Source organism: Poecilia formosa, unplaced genomic scaffold (assembly GCF_000485575.1).
Source record: "Poecilia formosa unplaced genomic scaffold, Poecilia_formosa-5.1.2 Scaffold7, whole genome shotgun sequence".
NCBI classification, from domain to species: domain Eukaryota; kingdom Metazoa; phylum Chordata; class Actinopteri; order Cyprinodontiformes; family Poeciliidae; genus Poecilia; species Poecilia formosa.
In genome coordinates this window covers 4,166,580-4,183,553 of record NW_006799946.1, presented here as the reverse complement: position 1 = coordinate 4,183,553, position 16,974 = coordinate 4,166,580, and the positions used below count along the sequence as shown (strand labels likewise).

The following is a 16,974-nucleotide window of genomic DNA, read 5'->3' as shown; positions in this document are numbered from 1 at the left end:
TCTTAAGTTCTTGAACATGGTTGGGGAAAAAAAAAAAAAACGGGCACAGAACAAACACTAATGGGGTCATTAAGGTCACTAATGGGGCAATCAGGACACATGAGTCACTGGGTCTACCCTCTATTCAGCTCAATTGATTTATTATCAGTAATGCAGACCAGTCGCTTTCATTTTTGACTGTCTTTTCTGTGCTGTGTGGTATAAAAATGCTGTAGATTGTTTTGTACACTTCCTCTGCCTGATACCTTTTAAGCACTTGGCACCTCACTACAAAGAATGGTTTTAGTTAAAGGATTCGAGTGAGTCAAGCTTTATTTAAAACCATTTGCTGTAATGATGTTAAATGGGAAGATAAAATGACTAAATCTCCCTTCAAACAGAACTTAAGCTTTGAAAATAAATGACGGATCTTGAACTCATTTATGAAACATGGCTTTTTAACTGAGGTGATAGCACATTTTATATCCATATATTTAAAGTTGTTATTTTTTTTAGGATCAGTTTGTGGTGAAAAAAAACAAAACAAAACAAAAAAAAAACCTTTGCACAGTATCAGAATCAAACGTGTATATTTTTTGTACTTCGATAATCCCGTTGCTTGGGAATAAAATGTGTCTAATCTGGAATTCATTCAGGGATTGTTTTCAGCTGTGAACATTTACGGCTTACTGAAGAGCTCTCATTAGATTTGCTTGTTAAAATCATGGAATTCACTATTTATTCTTCATGGTTAATTGTTGCTTTATAGTCTCCCTCAACATCTTTTCCCAACCCAATTTTGAATCGGCTCATCTGCACTCTCTGTACAGGCTAGCAGAGCAATGCGGCAATCACATTAACAACTGCTGGACCTTTTATGAGAATCAATGTTATTACATTAAATATTGATATTTAATGAGTACAAGCTTGATGCTGTTTTGTCTCTGTGCTGTTTGGTTGCTGACAATAGGTCTTCTGCCAAAATGAAATAAGATATTGGCAGTAAGTGGAGAAATGAATGGGCTGCTCATTGTGGACACAGGGGGTTAGTCAGGGGATGACCAATGTCCTTGCCCTTTTACTTGCTCCTCTTTGCACGAATTACAGCATCAGTGTGGTGTCGCTTGGAGATAATCAGGTGCAAAAGAAGTGCAGACAGAGGCCTTCAGTCTGTCTGGACTGCCCACTTTGGTGTCTCTTTTACCCTTCCTTTCTCTTTATGATCTTCTATAGATTCTTTGTGGGTTTTAGGCTCGTCAGGTTTGCAGTCACAGCACGTTAGCTTAAGCAGCTATTCGTATTGGGCAGCAGTGCCGAGTAAAATGAAATCTGCGTCGCAGGAGAACACAGTGAACACCATGACGCATAACTCCCCAAATTACCACTGACTGTGGAAATGTCACACTGGACCTCAAACAACTTCAACCAGTTTAGCACTTTCTCTTCGTAGCCCACTTAAGATGCATCTGACATAGTCTCTGGTTCAGGAATGACTTGGGAAAGGGACAGACCACGTCCTGTACATGTCTGTGTGTTGTGATTGTGGAAGCTCTGACTACAGCTGGAGTCCGCCTCCCTGCACCTCCACGAACAATCCTGCGCTTTTGCACATTTTTGCCCACACTTCTCCCTTTCAGTCCACTTTCCAACTTAAGTAGCGACGACCTTTTGCAGTTTACCCCTTTATTCAAAGGGCATCACTGACCGTAGGACAAGTGTAAAGTCACAAGAGTTTCCATGATTGTCTGTGCCCAAGTTCTTGTTTTGTTTTTATTTGTGTTGATGATCCTTGGCTTTTCTCCTCAGAGCAGTATTTATGCAAGGCAGTTTTTCTTAACACTGTTTGCCAGTTTTCTTAAAAACGACACCGTATCTCTGCAGGACGTGTATGAGTAATGTCATGTTTTTATGTTAACACTTTGCACTGCTAGAGCTGGAGCTCTTTATTACTTGCAGTGATTAGTTTTGCATGACTCAGTCTGCCATGTGAGGGGTTCTTCCCTCCCCACCAAAGGCAGGACAGCGAAGCAGCATCTGATATTTTCCATCCGCCATCATTCATAGCTCTGACAGGCAGCCGAATTCCCCTCGGCCATCCCAGGCTGCAGTTCAAAGCTTTGCATTTGCCACTAGAGACGGGCTGTAGTGGTGAACTTGGGGCCCACTGTCAGAATTTACCCTCAAGATGTTTTCAGTTGAGTGTCCTGTGAAGAGGCAGGAATCTTTCTGCTTCTGTTTTAGACTTTCCTAAGCACTCACAAGCGGTGTTTTTACTCTTCCTCTCCGCAGACACTTGGAGAAAGAGGAAGAAGCACAAAGCCTTCAAAACAGCTCACAGCCATCAAAGTCGCGTCGCTAGGAGCACAGAGCATTTGAGCTTCTATAAGTTTTTCTCTGGTGAATCAGCTACGCTATGAGATTTTTCTAAATCAAGGAGGCTTTTCAGTGGGGGGGAAGAAAAAGGAAAAAGGGGGAAGGCAAAAGGTCTTTAAGTTGCTTAAGAGCCTCTGAAATAACATCCCATAATTTCCCTAAATTAGAGCTTACAGCCAGACCTTAAACACCATAAACTGTACTTACAGGGCAGCTTTTATGGTGCTCAGTTTGAAAGTGTAAGCATGTGGTGATGTTGGGACTCGGAGGGCAGGCGTTGGGGAGATTAACATCAAACAATCAGTCACGGTGAGCACAAGACTCAGTCTTTTATCGCAACGCCCCAGTCTCAAATTTCTGCTGTGATTTCAGGCTGGTATAGATAATTTAGAGCTATTGGATAATTAAACGTCCCTGTTAGGAAGCTACTTTCTGGCATTAAGCGTTTGAGTCAGATGAAAGCCCTGCAAAGAACATGAGACCCATATTCTGCAAACCTTGCTGCGTAGTACCAGGCCTGTGCATAACCTCTCATCTCCATATTATTTACTTGTGGTACTTGCGGTTGCTTTAACAGGAAGTTTGACTTTTTCTCCTCGCACATGTGATTGTCAACACGTTGTTCCTCCCGAGAGAGCTCAAATTGTCAGCCAGTATGACTAGGGAAACACCGATATGAAAGTTTGGACATTCACTCAGGTTGCCACAACAGAGAGTTAAATGTCAGAAGATGCCAACAGGAAGCTAAATGTGTTACAAAAAAGTCACTCAGTTCCCATTTAAAATTTTATCTATTATGGAATATGCATACTATCTACTAGTTTTGTGAATTGCTTTTTTTATATATACAGTAATGCAGGCCTTCATTTGCTAATTATAGCATTGAAAGACTGTTTGAAATGCCCACTTGACACTGATATTGTGTGTTTGTTTTGAAACGATATTGAACCCGGTTTATCTCCAGTTATTTTGTTGTAAAACTGTAGGAATAAATGATTTATCTATCACTGATTTGTTTTTACTTTTTCTGAAATTATCTTACAGAAAAAAAAAATGCGCTTATGGTGCACTTTACCATTTTCAGCTGTGCAAAACAGGAGTTGGTGGTCTGTCTTGTTAATAATAAAGGAAATCTGTTTACTATTTTTAGTTGAGTTTTATCCAGAGACACCTTTGTCCTGTAATCTGAAGAACTCTTCTGTATTTGTCGGTTTTTAGTGACGTGCTGAGAGACAGGCCTGTGATTTTGGTCTGTTTTTTGGAGAATCATCGTTTCATTTCACCATGAAACATTTGTAGTGAAGACAACAATTACATTTTCAGTTTATCCAAGCCAACATCTGTAGGATGAATTAGAATAGAAAGAATATCATCCAAAATCAGTGTTTGATCTCACAAATGCACCTCAGGAAGAATAGTCCCAAAGACACACTCCACAATCTTTCCCAGGGCATATGAAGCTGTCAGAGAGGTAAAGATTGAGTCATCCCATTAAATGCTATGGATTAAGAGTGGAATGTTGCTCACATTCATGCTATAAAAACAGACAAGCGATACTTTTGGCATTATGATGCAACTGGTCTCCCTTTGCTGCAGGCATTTTAAAGTTTTACAGGCAATGTTTCAGTGCTTGGATGTACAAAACCTGCTTCTTCTTCCCCTTCCACATGGTTTTGGATTTCAGTCGGTTAGTTCTTTATCACCAGTCAGCATTAGTGGAAGTGAAAGTCCATTCTGCTGGCTATCTAAATTATTGGTTGCCATTTATGTTTTTTCCACACACTGTTTCTTTTGCAACTTCAGTGTTGCAAACATCAAGGTTTGGTCGATGATTTCATGCATTGTGCAGCTCTACTACTATACAAAACCATTTATAATATGACTATGTATACTCTGTTTTGTTCAGTATGTTTGGACATTTTGTTGTCCCTTTTAATGTTAGTTAATTAATGTTAATTCTTAAAGAACCAAAGGAACTAAGAAGGACTAAGTCTGTCTTCCATGACTTGAGCGATAAAACCTTGCCCGATTCACAATTTTCTGAAACGTATCTGTTTTTAACTCCGTAACATCTACGGTCAATGCCGCAAGCCCCTGAGTTAGTTTTTGGTAGCTTAAATATTTCTAACCAAGAACATTTTTTAATGATCTTCATCTGTAGCTTAGAGACACTTTATGTGAGGAAATCGGTAAAGTGCCCTTTAGAGCAAGTCTGATCAGGATATATCACGTTACATCACGTTATTCTTTAGCTGCTGACAGGCTAAGATATAGGAAACCCTTTGTTGGTTCGCCCCACCCTGTCGGGTCAAAGTGAGCACCATCTTGGGTATTCATATCGGGCTTTTGACAACCCAGCATTGGTTAACCACCTGTCAGATTTACACCACTGCAGCTCAGGGAATCAACGATTCAGCCCCCATTCTCCCTCTCGGCCTTTTCTCTTCCCCTCCTTTCAGATCAGTAAATAATAAGCTTTGGCTTGTGCAGGGGAGCATCATACTGACAGCTTCTTTATTGTTTGCACAGTTTACTTCACACCAAGCCGCCTCCCTCCTTGTACCCTTTCTTTGCTCTTTCTTCTCCCGTGCCCACACATGGGAAGAGCTCTCCGGCTAATTAGAGACTTTGCCAGTGGAATTCCAGAAGACAAAAGAAGCCATTCAGGTCAGGATGCTGCTGAAAAGGCTGCGCTTGGCAGAGGCTTCTCTTTGAAACTCGCCCTCTTGTGAAGACACCCAAGCCACTTGACTTAAAGGAGCAGCTCTGCCCTCGTTTTTCTATATATATATTATTTTTTTTGTTTGTTTTCCACTCCATCATCTTTGGCCACCTTACACTGTGGGAAGACAGGTGGGATTTGACTGCTGTCACGCACTTCCAGCACAGGGTTGTGATGGTTCAGTCCTGTCGTGTTGATTTTATGGAGCTGATCTGCTGCCTCCGTGGCACATCTGACCCATATTCTTTAATGCACTTGTCTTGTCTAACTGCTGGCTCATCCGAGCTTGTAGAAATCCCTGTTTGCTGCGTCGCTGTTCATCCGCCTGCCAACTACGCTTGCAGACTCAGGAATCCTTTGAGTAAACTGATCCAGTGACCCTCAACCTGATCAATTAGACAAATTAGTCGTGTTTAGTGGCTCTGGCTCTTTCTCACACTTCCATCTATTGAATTATCCACCCATCCGGCATTTCCTCAGAAACATTAATTCTTTGGCCCTTAGCTCTTGGCTGTTTTTTCCTAATAAAAATCTCCGAGAATGCATTTAGTGTGGGGAGGTTATGGATTTTTTATTTATTTATTTTTTTCCAGTTTTCTGAATTACTGTACAGCAATGGTTTATTGCTAACCTTGGCCCACAGAGTGATCCCCCTTTGCTAAGGCTCCTATGCTTTATGTGATCATAACCATAAATATCAGTGTGTTTTATTGGGATTTTGTGACGCACCCGTACAAAATAGTGCCCAGTTGTGAAGTGGAAGGAAAAGGAGACATTTTAAAAATGTTCAAAAGGAGGGAAATTTCAATCGGGTGTCATACATTGTCATGCAACTGCCACCACCATGCTTCATTGTGGTGGCATGTTGGCCGGATTGTATGTTCAGACTGATCTGCAGCTTTGCAGGCCAAAAAAAAGAGAAAACCTTCTGGTAGATTTGAATGTAATATGTGTGTGTTTGAAAATAAATCTGCATTTCCTCTTCAGCGGTCTGTGAATCAGATAGTAAAATCTCTGATAAAACCATTGGGGCCAGACAAACACAAGCCAATAACTAATGTTTTTTTTTTTTTTTTTTGGATTTGTTCATTTGATAAATTTGAACAAAAAAAAGCACATCTTTGTTGTCATGTTGCTGTATAAGTAGTCTGTTTTTGGTTGTATGCAATGTTAGTTTTTCTGCACACTTAATATTTTGCATGTTGGCCGAGAAGTTTCATTTTTACATGTTTGGCATATGATCCTGTTTAGATTCCCGGTCATGCTTTAAACTTCTCCACAACTTCATTTCTGACCTGTCAGCAGTGTTCCTTAACCTTCATGTTACTGTTAGATTTCTAATGTTCCCTATCAAATGCATTTGGTCTTCACAGAACAGCTGAATTTAGAACAAAATTAAATGCTACGCCAGTAGAATCATGAACCAGGCAACTTCTGAAGGCGACTGACTGAATTTAGAGGTGTCGGATGAAAAAGTCTAAACAGAAACGTAATTATCCTCTACCTTGTGTTGCTCTATCAGTCAAAATCCTAATAAAATACACTGTAGTTTGTGGCTGCAACATGATAAAGTGCGGGAAACGTTCAATACCCGTTCCATACTATGCAAACCACCATCTCTGATTAAGCTGGAAGATTGTGGTGTGTTTTTTAATGTAATTTCTGCAGACTTGAACTAAACTGCATACACACTCAGTCCTTAATACACATACACACACACACGGGGAGAAACCCATCCCTTCCTTTAAGCATTTCCTGTCTGAGTGGATCATGAAGACATGAACAGCTTCCTTCTTCCTCTACCATTGTGAAGCACTTTCAGATTCAGGCGCTATGCTTTCCTTCCTCTTTCTCACTCTCACAGTTCTGTCTCATATTTTGTGACGATTCATTTTTCGTGTTTCCCCTCTCACTCTTGTTCTCGTTTTTCACTATTGTATACAAAACAGCTGCTTTGTGTGACAAATGACCTTGTTGTTGAACCCGTGATGAAACGCATCAGCTGCGCTGATGATTTGGTTGACAGGATGTTGAATCTAAAGCGTTTGTGCTTTACTTGATGGCTCTAACTAGAGGCCTGTTGTGTATATTTGCTCCCCTGCCGATTTTTGCAATTTTTTATTTATTTATTGCATTTTTAATCTAAATGCACAGCTAACAGTGATGCACGGTGACTTCCTTTCTCTCGGTTTCTGACAGATTTGCTTGATGCTTCCTGTGGTTCAGAGTAAACACATGCTGTGCTACAGGGACCAGTTAAATTCCTTCACATTTGGAATTCAGTGGGCTGGTTTTGCCTCCGCTAAACATACATGTATATTTTTTCTTTACCCTTGTCGTAAGAATGATGTTATCTGTTGTTTGCAGTATTAGTTACCTAGAGAGAGAGGGGGATACACAATTGTTAAGTGTGCAGGTATGAACTGCAGTGTTTCAGACTCAGAAATAAAAGTGGAAAGGGTCAGGATTACAATACGTGGGCAGGAAATGGTGAAGGGGTGGATTGACCTGGTGCTGCCTACAGCTTCAATCAGCGTCGGTATGTGAAAGCAGACGTTAGAAGTACTAAAGTTATCGTGCCTAATGAATACTAAAAAATTGCCTTGACATGGCTGTCTTAAAAATGTCCATTAGTCTACTTTTCATCCCCAGAATCAGAACCAAACACGGAGAGGCAGTGTTCAAATTGTACGCTCGTCTTATCTGGAAGAAACTTCCAGACAGCTGCAAAAATGCTGAAACACTCAGCCGCTGTACATCAAGGGTAAAACCCATTTGCTTAGAGCTGTCTTTGACTAATAACGATAACAATTGGAACATCATAAATTGTGGTCTGTTTCTCAACCTGTCATTATTTCCGTTTACTGCAGTGTTTTTCAGTGCCTGGTCCTCCAGGCACTCTGCCCTGAATATTTTGGGCATTTCCCTGTTTCAGCACACGTCATTTCAATAGATGGCTGATTAACAGGCTTTTGCTGAACTGCAGTCGTCTGACTTGGGTGTGTTACAGCAAAGGAAACATCTAAAACATGCTGGGCAGTGTGCCTTGAGGAACAGGGTTGGGGAAACACTGCTTTACTGTAACGTTGTTTCATTTTTATTTTAATCATGTAAAAGCACTTTAAGTCACCCTGCTGCTAAAAATGTTCACTACAAATAAAATTGCCTTGCTTCGTCGTTTAGGGAAAAAAACAAAAAACAAATTCGGCTGTTTGGAAACATATAATAGTCTGGAAAAACTCTATGTTCTGGAAATGAAGAGTGCCATCCATCACACTCTTTTAAAAGCAAAGTCGGAAAGCTGCAAGTGGTATGACATGACGTAAATACAAAGTTGTATCTCATCGGAATACAAGCAAGAAATGCTAAAGTAACCATTATTTGGTCTAGGATAACCATATAAATATCGCATGAAAGTTAGATTTCCACGTCGTTGGCAAGAAATGATAGGATAGAATATAGAATTTGAACTTTTTCCCACAACGTTGATCAACAAAGACTTAAAAGGTCTAACTACGCACTTACAACCTGAACACTGTGGTAATCTACCATTTTATTTTTGATTGACTTTTAGCCAGTCGCATTGGCCGCATAGGAAGATGTTTCTCCATCGGCTACAAACGTGACTTCCTCAGCTCAATCTGTCTGCGGTGTGAAAAGATTCCTGAGTTAAAGATAAGAAAAAAGAAAGTGAAGAAAAAAAGATGGGTAGAAAGAGAAGGGAAGGGATAAATTATGATTGAAAAATATGGATGAGAGAAATGTTTTGAAGCCGATCGGCACAAGGTGAGCATATGGAGAGAAAAGAAGGAAAGCAAAAAAAAAAAATAAAAAATTCAGGAAAGAAAATTGTTGAAGGATCAGGGTACCATTACTGGCCTTTGTATTGTTTTCTACTCCACTTCAGCTTTTGCGCAAATCCTAAGTTGTCCTCGTTTTATCTCTTCCAGGACAGAAACGAGGTGGACGACACGCCGGAGGGGCGTGGGAATCGCTAACCGCACGCACGTACAGTATGATTGGTAGGTTCTGTTCTTCCTGTCTTCAGATGTGTTTTGCAGCAATAAACATATGTTAATTGTGTATGCACACACAGCGCAGCCTCGGGATGGTGCTGTGGTGTTCATATAGCTATTCATTATCACTCTAAATGACAGTTATCTTTTTATAAAGGAAGCACACTCATACAGCGGTATGCTCTTGCTTTAGCTCTGATTAGAAGAATACGGTTCCCTCTAAGGAAGTGGGTGTATTACACTGATTTATTTTAAAGATCTGCTTTCTGTTTGATTTACCGGAAAAGGATGTAAGAGTCATAATTAAAACAAGAACTTCTGAAAAAGTTCAGATTTTCAGAAAAAAGAAAATAGTCACTGGTTCAAATCCACCCCTTACCTACCATTGCTCTCTACCTGCATGTGATTACATATCCCTTAGCTAGCTTATGGCATAAGTCTGGCTGTATATTTGACTACTTCGTCTTGCACAATTGATAGTTGATTTAAATTGGCAAGTTTTTTTTTTTTTTTTTTTTTTTTTGAAAGGCCTGCTTTCTGAAGTTCAAAACCGGTCAGCCATTGTATTTTGGATGGCTGTCTGGCAGAACACCTGGTTCTGTTCACATTTCAACCAAGCTACCTGTTAATTTGAGCTAAAGCTGAAGAACTTGAGCTTCACATGAGTTATGTTCCACTAAAACATTTAAGTGTGAACAAAAGAGGGGAAAAAGAAATCTAAAACAGGGGCAAAAACTTTTTCACAACACGGCTGATGGTTCATTTTCTTATACCCTTGTAAGCCATGGACTGCAAGATAAATTCCAACTTAACATTTCTTGTCATGAACATAATCTTCTTTAGTGAGGGACAGATAAAAAAAAACAAAAAAACAAAACAAATCTTGCTCAGACTGATGTTTGTAGAAGCTGGAAAATGTTTTCCCATCTCTCATCGAAGCAGTGACCTTTTTAAAGGACCCTCAGACGGGTCCTTTCCATCACAGCTGCCCCCTCTGTACAGTATCTCTACGCACATTAGCCAGAAACCCTCAGAGGGAGGCGAGATTTAGTAGGAAAATGTTTCTTGTTGTGATGGAACAAGGTTAACGGGACATTTTAGGAAGGCATGTTTTGGCCCCAGGAAGTTTGAACGCCGCCGACATGTGGTCTTCACGTTTGTGTTAGGGGTCGACGTGCGCACGCGGACGCTTGGGTGCCGCGCGCGTATTGTTTAGCTGAGTGTTGGACCGTGCGAACGTGTGTCTGTAAGTGCCTGTGTGTCTGTCAGTGGGGGACGGGGGGTGTCGGGCGAGGAGGTGGGATCAGTCTCACATCACTGGGCTAAAAGCAGGCCGGTGCAACACCTCATAAATCTCACCTCATGCTACAAGCCCCCCTTCTGATGAAGCTGCAGCCGTCCATGCTCACACAGACCGCGCAGGTATTTTGTGGCGCGCGCTGCTGCACGCAGGTTGATTATGTCCAAAGCAAGAGAGAAATTGGAAAAACAATATGATGTATGATGTGCCCGTAAGCGGCCGCCGTTGGAACAAAGTGCCGCTTATTGAAAATCATTTATTTTCAAACCAAAAGAAGCAGTAACATCTGGGTTTGTTGTGCTTCTGGCCAAAACCCTCCAGTGCTCCGTTCAGTTTTAGCTAAACGTACGGCATATTTTTTATTTAAGCACATCTGCCACTCTCGTACACTTTCCACCTGTCTTCAACGACTTTCGGAAAGCGAGTAAGGACATGTAAAGCCGTTTTCAGATTTAGAGAAGAGTTTCTCGTTGCTACAAGCCAGATCTCATTTATAACCGTTTAATAAGCAGTCGCAACCAGACAACGTTTACAGAAGCTGTGATTCAGCCAAACTTCACTGTATGTATCCAGTCTTCACTCTCCTTGAACCTCCTTACATTTTCTCACATTGCAACTTAAATCCTTGAAGTGCAAAGTCGTGCGTTAATGTGAAGTGGAAGTAAAAACGCACTGTTTTCAAAAGCTTTTACAACTAGTCTGAAAACTGCAGCGTGCATTTCTGTGGTCTGTCAGTTGCTGACAGAAAGTCATGAAAAGTTCAAGAGTGACAAAGGAAACATGGCAAACATGTGAAAGAACATACTGGGCAGGACAACAACCCTACACGTACAGCCAGAGCTACCGTGGACTGGTTTAGATCAAAGGTTACTGATGTGTTAGAAGAGCCTAGCCAAAGTCCAGACAAAAGTCCAATTCAGGATCTTTGGCAGGATTTGAAAACTAACATTCACAGACACTCCCCCACTGTGATTTGAATGTAAAAGAATGATTAGATTTCCAATCACTGATTTGCAAATATGTATATTTCAGTATCTGTTTTTGTAAAGAGTGTAGAAGAAAAAAAGCATTGTCCTTTACTTCATAATTATACACTGCTTTTAATATGAAGAAGTGCCATCTGTAAAGATATATACTGCTATGCACCAAAACTGCACTGACTTGAAAGATGGTATTTTATGTTAATTATAGAGATTTTAATCCACAGATCCAAATAGTTAAACAAATTTTGGAGTTTTGATGTGTTGTTGGCTCTGTAAAAAAAAAAAAGGAAAATTCTCTTAATTTCTTCAGAGTTTCTTCCAGGCTTTATTGGCGCTATTAAAAGTTATTTAAAAGTTGTTTTTGGCTGTTTTTTTTATTATTATTACTCATAAGTGATTAAAACACAAAAAATGCCTTGTTATCTTCTTTATTTCCACCAGTGGTTAGCCAGGTCCCACTGGTCTGACCCAGCTTTGTGAAAGAAATTCGGCAGTTGCAAATTTTCCTACAGAAGCAATAAAGATTTCCCCTTAAATATCAATTTAAGGGGAAATTTAAATTTAAACCTCTGGATTAAAGTAGAAAATGTGTATTTCTGGAGCCCTTTTCCCTTTGGTGCACCTGCTCTGTTGTTTTAATCCAGGACAGTCGGTAATGGCGGCTCACGTTCGACCACAAACATGCACAAAGGCTGGATTTGGCTTCAATTACCGCATTAGTGGCCTCAGTGGGATCTGTTTTGGGAAAAATACTTGACAGGTAAACTCCCATTTGCCCCCCAACCTTCTCACAGACCCTGTTTTTTTCCCCCCTCTAAATGAAAAATGCCTAGCCTTCTCTCCATGCGAGTTGCCAATATTTTATCAGGTGACTCGAAGGGTTTTGTTTGTTTTTGCACAGCAACCACTGGTTTACTTTTAGGCGGAGTAATGTCACTGCAGAGTGGCGCTCAAGTGATGAAAGAGCAGCATATATCTTACTGGAGATCGTTCTCTTTAAATGTGCCAGTGTTTCATGCATTTTAAAATAGAATAGAAATATGCGATTATTTGTCATCATACAGTATATGCAATTGTGCAACTGTCCTTTTTTTATAAGAAAACTCAAAGAAATCCTGACCACTATTGGTCAGAGACGCTGTTTTCATGCCAAGTGAAGGAGGAGAGTTGATGACTCCACTGCTACTTCATGCAATTCATTTTATTTTTATTTATGAACAGGATCCAGCTGCACATTCTACCAAACCACTTTGGCATGTGTCCAATCTTGGCACTGGATTAGTGAAATACCCACAGGCAGTGAAGGAGAATGGTGTCTTCTGTCAGTGACTGCTGTCGTCGACAAGTTTGACCCCGAGGATGTGACTTGTCCCCTCTGATTTACATTTATGTATAAATAATTGTAGAGTCAATACATGGAGAAGTCATTTGAAACGCTCGTCTTGTATCGAACTGAAGCTGCACATAACCTTGAACACACCATCCACATGTTGAAATATGGTGATCAGGATGCTTTTGTTCAGCAGAGACGTGAGGGGGGAAAAAAACAAAAGTTTTGTTTGCCTTATTTATGTGGTATCAATTATTTTTCTTGATCTAGATATTTTCTTTTTTTAAATTATTTTTATTAGTTTTAGATTAATTACAGCACATAGAACAAAAGAGAAACCCGTGCCACCTCACACACACACACACACGCACACACACACACACACACACACACGCACACACACACACACACACACACACACAAAACTAACAAAAAACAAAAACAAACAAAAAAAAACTACAACAAAATACCCCACATGAACAAGAAACAAGGTGTCAGTCTTCTCCTCCAGTCCATGTCACCTCACAGCCATCAAGAGAGAAGAGGAAAAAATAAAACAAAAAATAGAGCTGTAAAATACTAAAATCCTAGGGACCAAGCAGAAAGGACTCAAGAGGACCCCAAAGTGTCGAAAATGTGTCTGATTTGTGATTAAGATCATGGGTCAGCTTTTCCAGAGGAAGGATGACAGAAATCTGTGTGAGCCACATATTTGATCTAGACATTTTCTAACCTATTGTCAGAAGCAAGTGTGGCTCTTTCTTTGAAAGCGCTTGCTATGTTGTGTCCTGCTTTTGAGTTAAAGTCACTGGATGTTCTGGCTCTTTGAAATTAAATTAAAACAAACAAAAAAAAAACATTAATAAAGATAAATACTTGGTTTTCCATTCTAAGAAGGATTTAATTAAATATTATTATATAGGACATGACAGTAATAAGTATTTAAGTAGAAGGAGTCTGGACCTTTTCCTCATATTTCCTGAAGATTGTCTTGAATCTCGTCCAAAAGGCTGAACTGAATAAGCTTAGGACTCCCTGTAAATGATTTCAGAAAGTGCCTATTAGTGTTAATTGCAGGTTAATTGCACAACCTTGGTTTTTAGAGAATGTTTCTTTACTTATTTTTACTTCTTCACATGACCTACACTGGGAACATGAAGGAAACAAAGCCGGGCATATTTTCTTCAGGCCATCCACATTCCTACACTCTTCCCGCTGCGTTTGAACTCCCTCTTCAGCCGTAGCAGTCGATGAGGGATACCCACACACTGAGGGACTCCGGTTCAATCATCCTGAACGTGGCTTTGCTCGTCAGAGCATTATCATCAACGGAGCTAACTACCCGTCTGCTGCCAGCCTGTCCACAGCTTGTTGATCAATAGCTCCCAGCGCTTGGGGGCTATTTGCTTGTGGCTCTGGGGGGGGGAATGGTTTCCTGACAAACAGAGGCGCTCTGGACACGGACAGAGTCTGTTCTGTGTGGCCCGCCTGCTTCATTGCAGTCACTAAAGTGAGCAGTATTTTTTTTTCTCTCTCTCTCTCTCTCTCTCCTCTTACTCTGTCAACTTTCGGCCAACCGGGAGATCGAATACATTAGCAGAAAAAGCGCACAGCTCCAAGACTTCAGCTAACCACTACACTTCAGTCCTGCTCAACGAGGCTATTTGCAGCTGTCACACACAAGTAAGGCCTCATGGTGTGCTGGTTGAAATCCACACTCATTCGTCTGCCCTGTGGCATTTATTTGGGCTTGAGGATGTCGGCCTTCTAGCTGCGCCTCTGCTCTTTGGATCCTTTTTTTATTTATTTATTTTTTTTCTGGAAGGTGGGTTCTTTTTGCTTTCTGTTTTCAGACCCATTCAGCGTTAATGAGCTGTTGTGTTTGAGCCCTGGCAGGTTGCGTACTGGATGAGGGTAGGTTCGCTTATAAATTCGGCAGGCCTCCGTGAGTGAAAGTTGAAGAGGGGTCCACATCAGGACATCTGCTCTTGTTTAAATGTGGTTGAAAAGCTGTTGTAGTCCATCAAACGAGTCATTCGTCCTTTCCCCTCCATGGTTTTATATTTAAAGCTGGAGCTCAACAGAAAAACACGCTTCAAATTCGCAGAAAACTTCTGTGTTTACACCAAGAATCGACAATTACTAACCATCGTCTGAAAAAAGTCTGCAATCAAGGCAGGGAAAAAGGTGTAGGAGCCCCCGGACCTGATTCACCACACAAGTTAAATCACAAGATTCTAAACGTTTGGTTATGCAGTGGGTTTTTACTGGAGCAGCAGTGTGTGTGGGATTGCCTCAAAATAAACTCTAGCGTGTGTGTGTTTATGTCAATTAAGAAACAGGTCACCGAGCAACAATGTTGGAGCCCTGTGGAAAAACACAAGGATCCCAACCAAGCTGTGGGAAGTTGTTTGCTAGATCCTCGTTGAGTTTGATCATTTATCTTCAGTTCATTCGTGAAGGAAGAAAAAAAAGAAAGAAAACGGGCCTGTATGTGTCACTATAATAGGACATAGATTTCGGTTGATGGTTGTGTGTTTGTGTGCGACCCTCCACTGGATGAGTCTGCAGGAATCCTTGTTGATACACTCATCCAGTAATGGAGACATTTCACTCTGATCGCAGTCATCCTATGTAATGAAGTGGAATAAACAAGCCTTTCTTCCTCTCTAAAAGTCGATCTCATTTCAATGATATTGGATGCAATGATTCGTGCGACTCATTTCTCTGTTTCATGCAGCTCAGCGAACAGAAACTACTCTGCTGCCACTTGGTTATGTTGTTGCTTGCTAAGACTGTTTTGTATCGTGCGTATGTGTATGTGTGTGTGTTTTTTGCTTCTTTCCAAATGCGCCCCTGTTATTATTTTTGCTTCGAATATGCGCCTTTGCAGTCCCACACGACATCAGGCCTGTCGGATTGTAAACACTATATTTTATCCCTAAACAGCAACTGCCTCATCCTGGATAAACATCGTGTGTTTAAACATGTCAGCTTGAGCAGACAGCATAAAGAATTCCTTGTTTCTCTTCGTGATTTTCCTCCTTTTTGGGTTTTCTGTCTGTGTTTTTTTTTTTTTTCTCTCCCCTGCACACTTACTGTATTTCGTCAGGCCTTGGCCTTCGAAGCGGGAGAAAAACATCATGCGCCGGGGTGGGCTTTTACTGATCAAACAGCCACACATGGACACAAGCAGCAGCCTGGTCATTGTCCCATCAATCAGGTCATAAATGTCATTAGAGGGATGTTGAAGGAGGCAGTTGCAGGGCAGATGAAGTCCATTTTATCCCTGCAGGCAGGGACAGAGTGGGAGGTAAAACCTGGAGTCCTGGAGGGGGACGGTCATATAAGTTGGGGCCTGGTTTCTTTAACTAACAGCTGGGAGCCTGGAGGGGCTTTTCAGGTCTCCAATCTGGTCTATTACCACGTGAAAATGGCATTCAAAAAAAGTTCCAGCAGAGTGTCGAGGAGGTTTTAATTGGTAGTCCACGACTGCCCGTCTCCCGGGGGTACGTTGTGAAACGGAGCCCCCCCTAGCCGCTCTTCAAAACGGGAAAGACGGGGAAACGGTCTGAGCAAATTTCAGAAAATGGTTACATTTTTGTAGAAAATGATTGTTCACTTGTAGATTGCACACATCTACATCAAGAGAAATAACATCCCTAAAACAACTGCTCAAGAAGTGTCAAATATATGCAGTCACTGCAAGTCAGTGTGATATTAATGGCACACCAGACTGTTTATAATGCAAAGTTTTCTCCCTTGTATATTCTAAGTGATTGGAGCTCACATTTTGAATGCCAATGTAATGTTCAGAAGTGATGGGGTTCAGTCACGGGCGCTTGCGTTGTTATGATGTGTAACCGTGGCACTAAAGTGGTTTTGTTTTTTCTTTCGACTGGCAAAAGCTGATTAGCTCAAAAGCTCTAATCATACATGAACTTTGACCCAGAATCCCTGGAGAGTTGAAAAGGAGATTTTATGGATGCAGAGCAGAACCAAAGAGCAGAGGAAAAGAAAAAGAGAGAGAAAAAAGGGAGAAAGTTCAAACCCTCTCTTCAATCGATGACTCAGATGTGTCTGCATGACTTTTTCTAACCCTGCAGCCAGACAGAGATTTAAAGAGCTGCCGCAAAAGCAAATGAGGTGGATTAGCAGCGCTTGCCAACAACTGATGGTGTGGTGGGTGCCGTTCAGGATGTGTTGTTGTGAAATATCCCCTCTGCTGCCCAGATATTGATCTGTTAGCATGTTTTGTCAGTCATGTGACA

General features: G+C 41.0%; 1 protein-coding gene across 1 annotated transcript in view; it reads left to right on the top strand.

Annotated features, from left to right (window-relative positions):
• Positions 1–16,974, top strand: part of thrab (thyroid hormone receptor alpha b) — a 133,345-nt gene that overhangs the window by 47,042 nt on the left and 69,329 nt on the right. Inside the window, exon 3 of the mRNA XM_007572243.2 lies at positions 9,025–9,096. The gene's annotated coding sequence lies outside the window, so the exon portion shown is untranslated. The remainder of the gene's footprint in view (positions 1–9,024; positions 9,097–16,974) is intronic.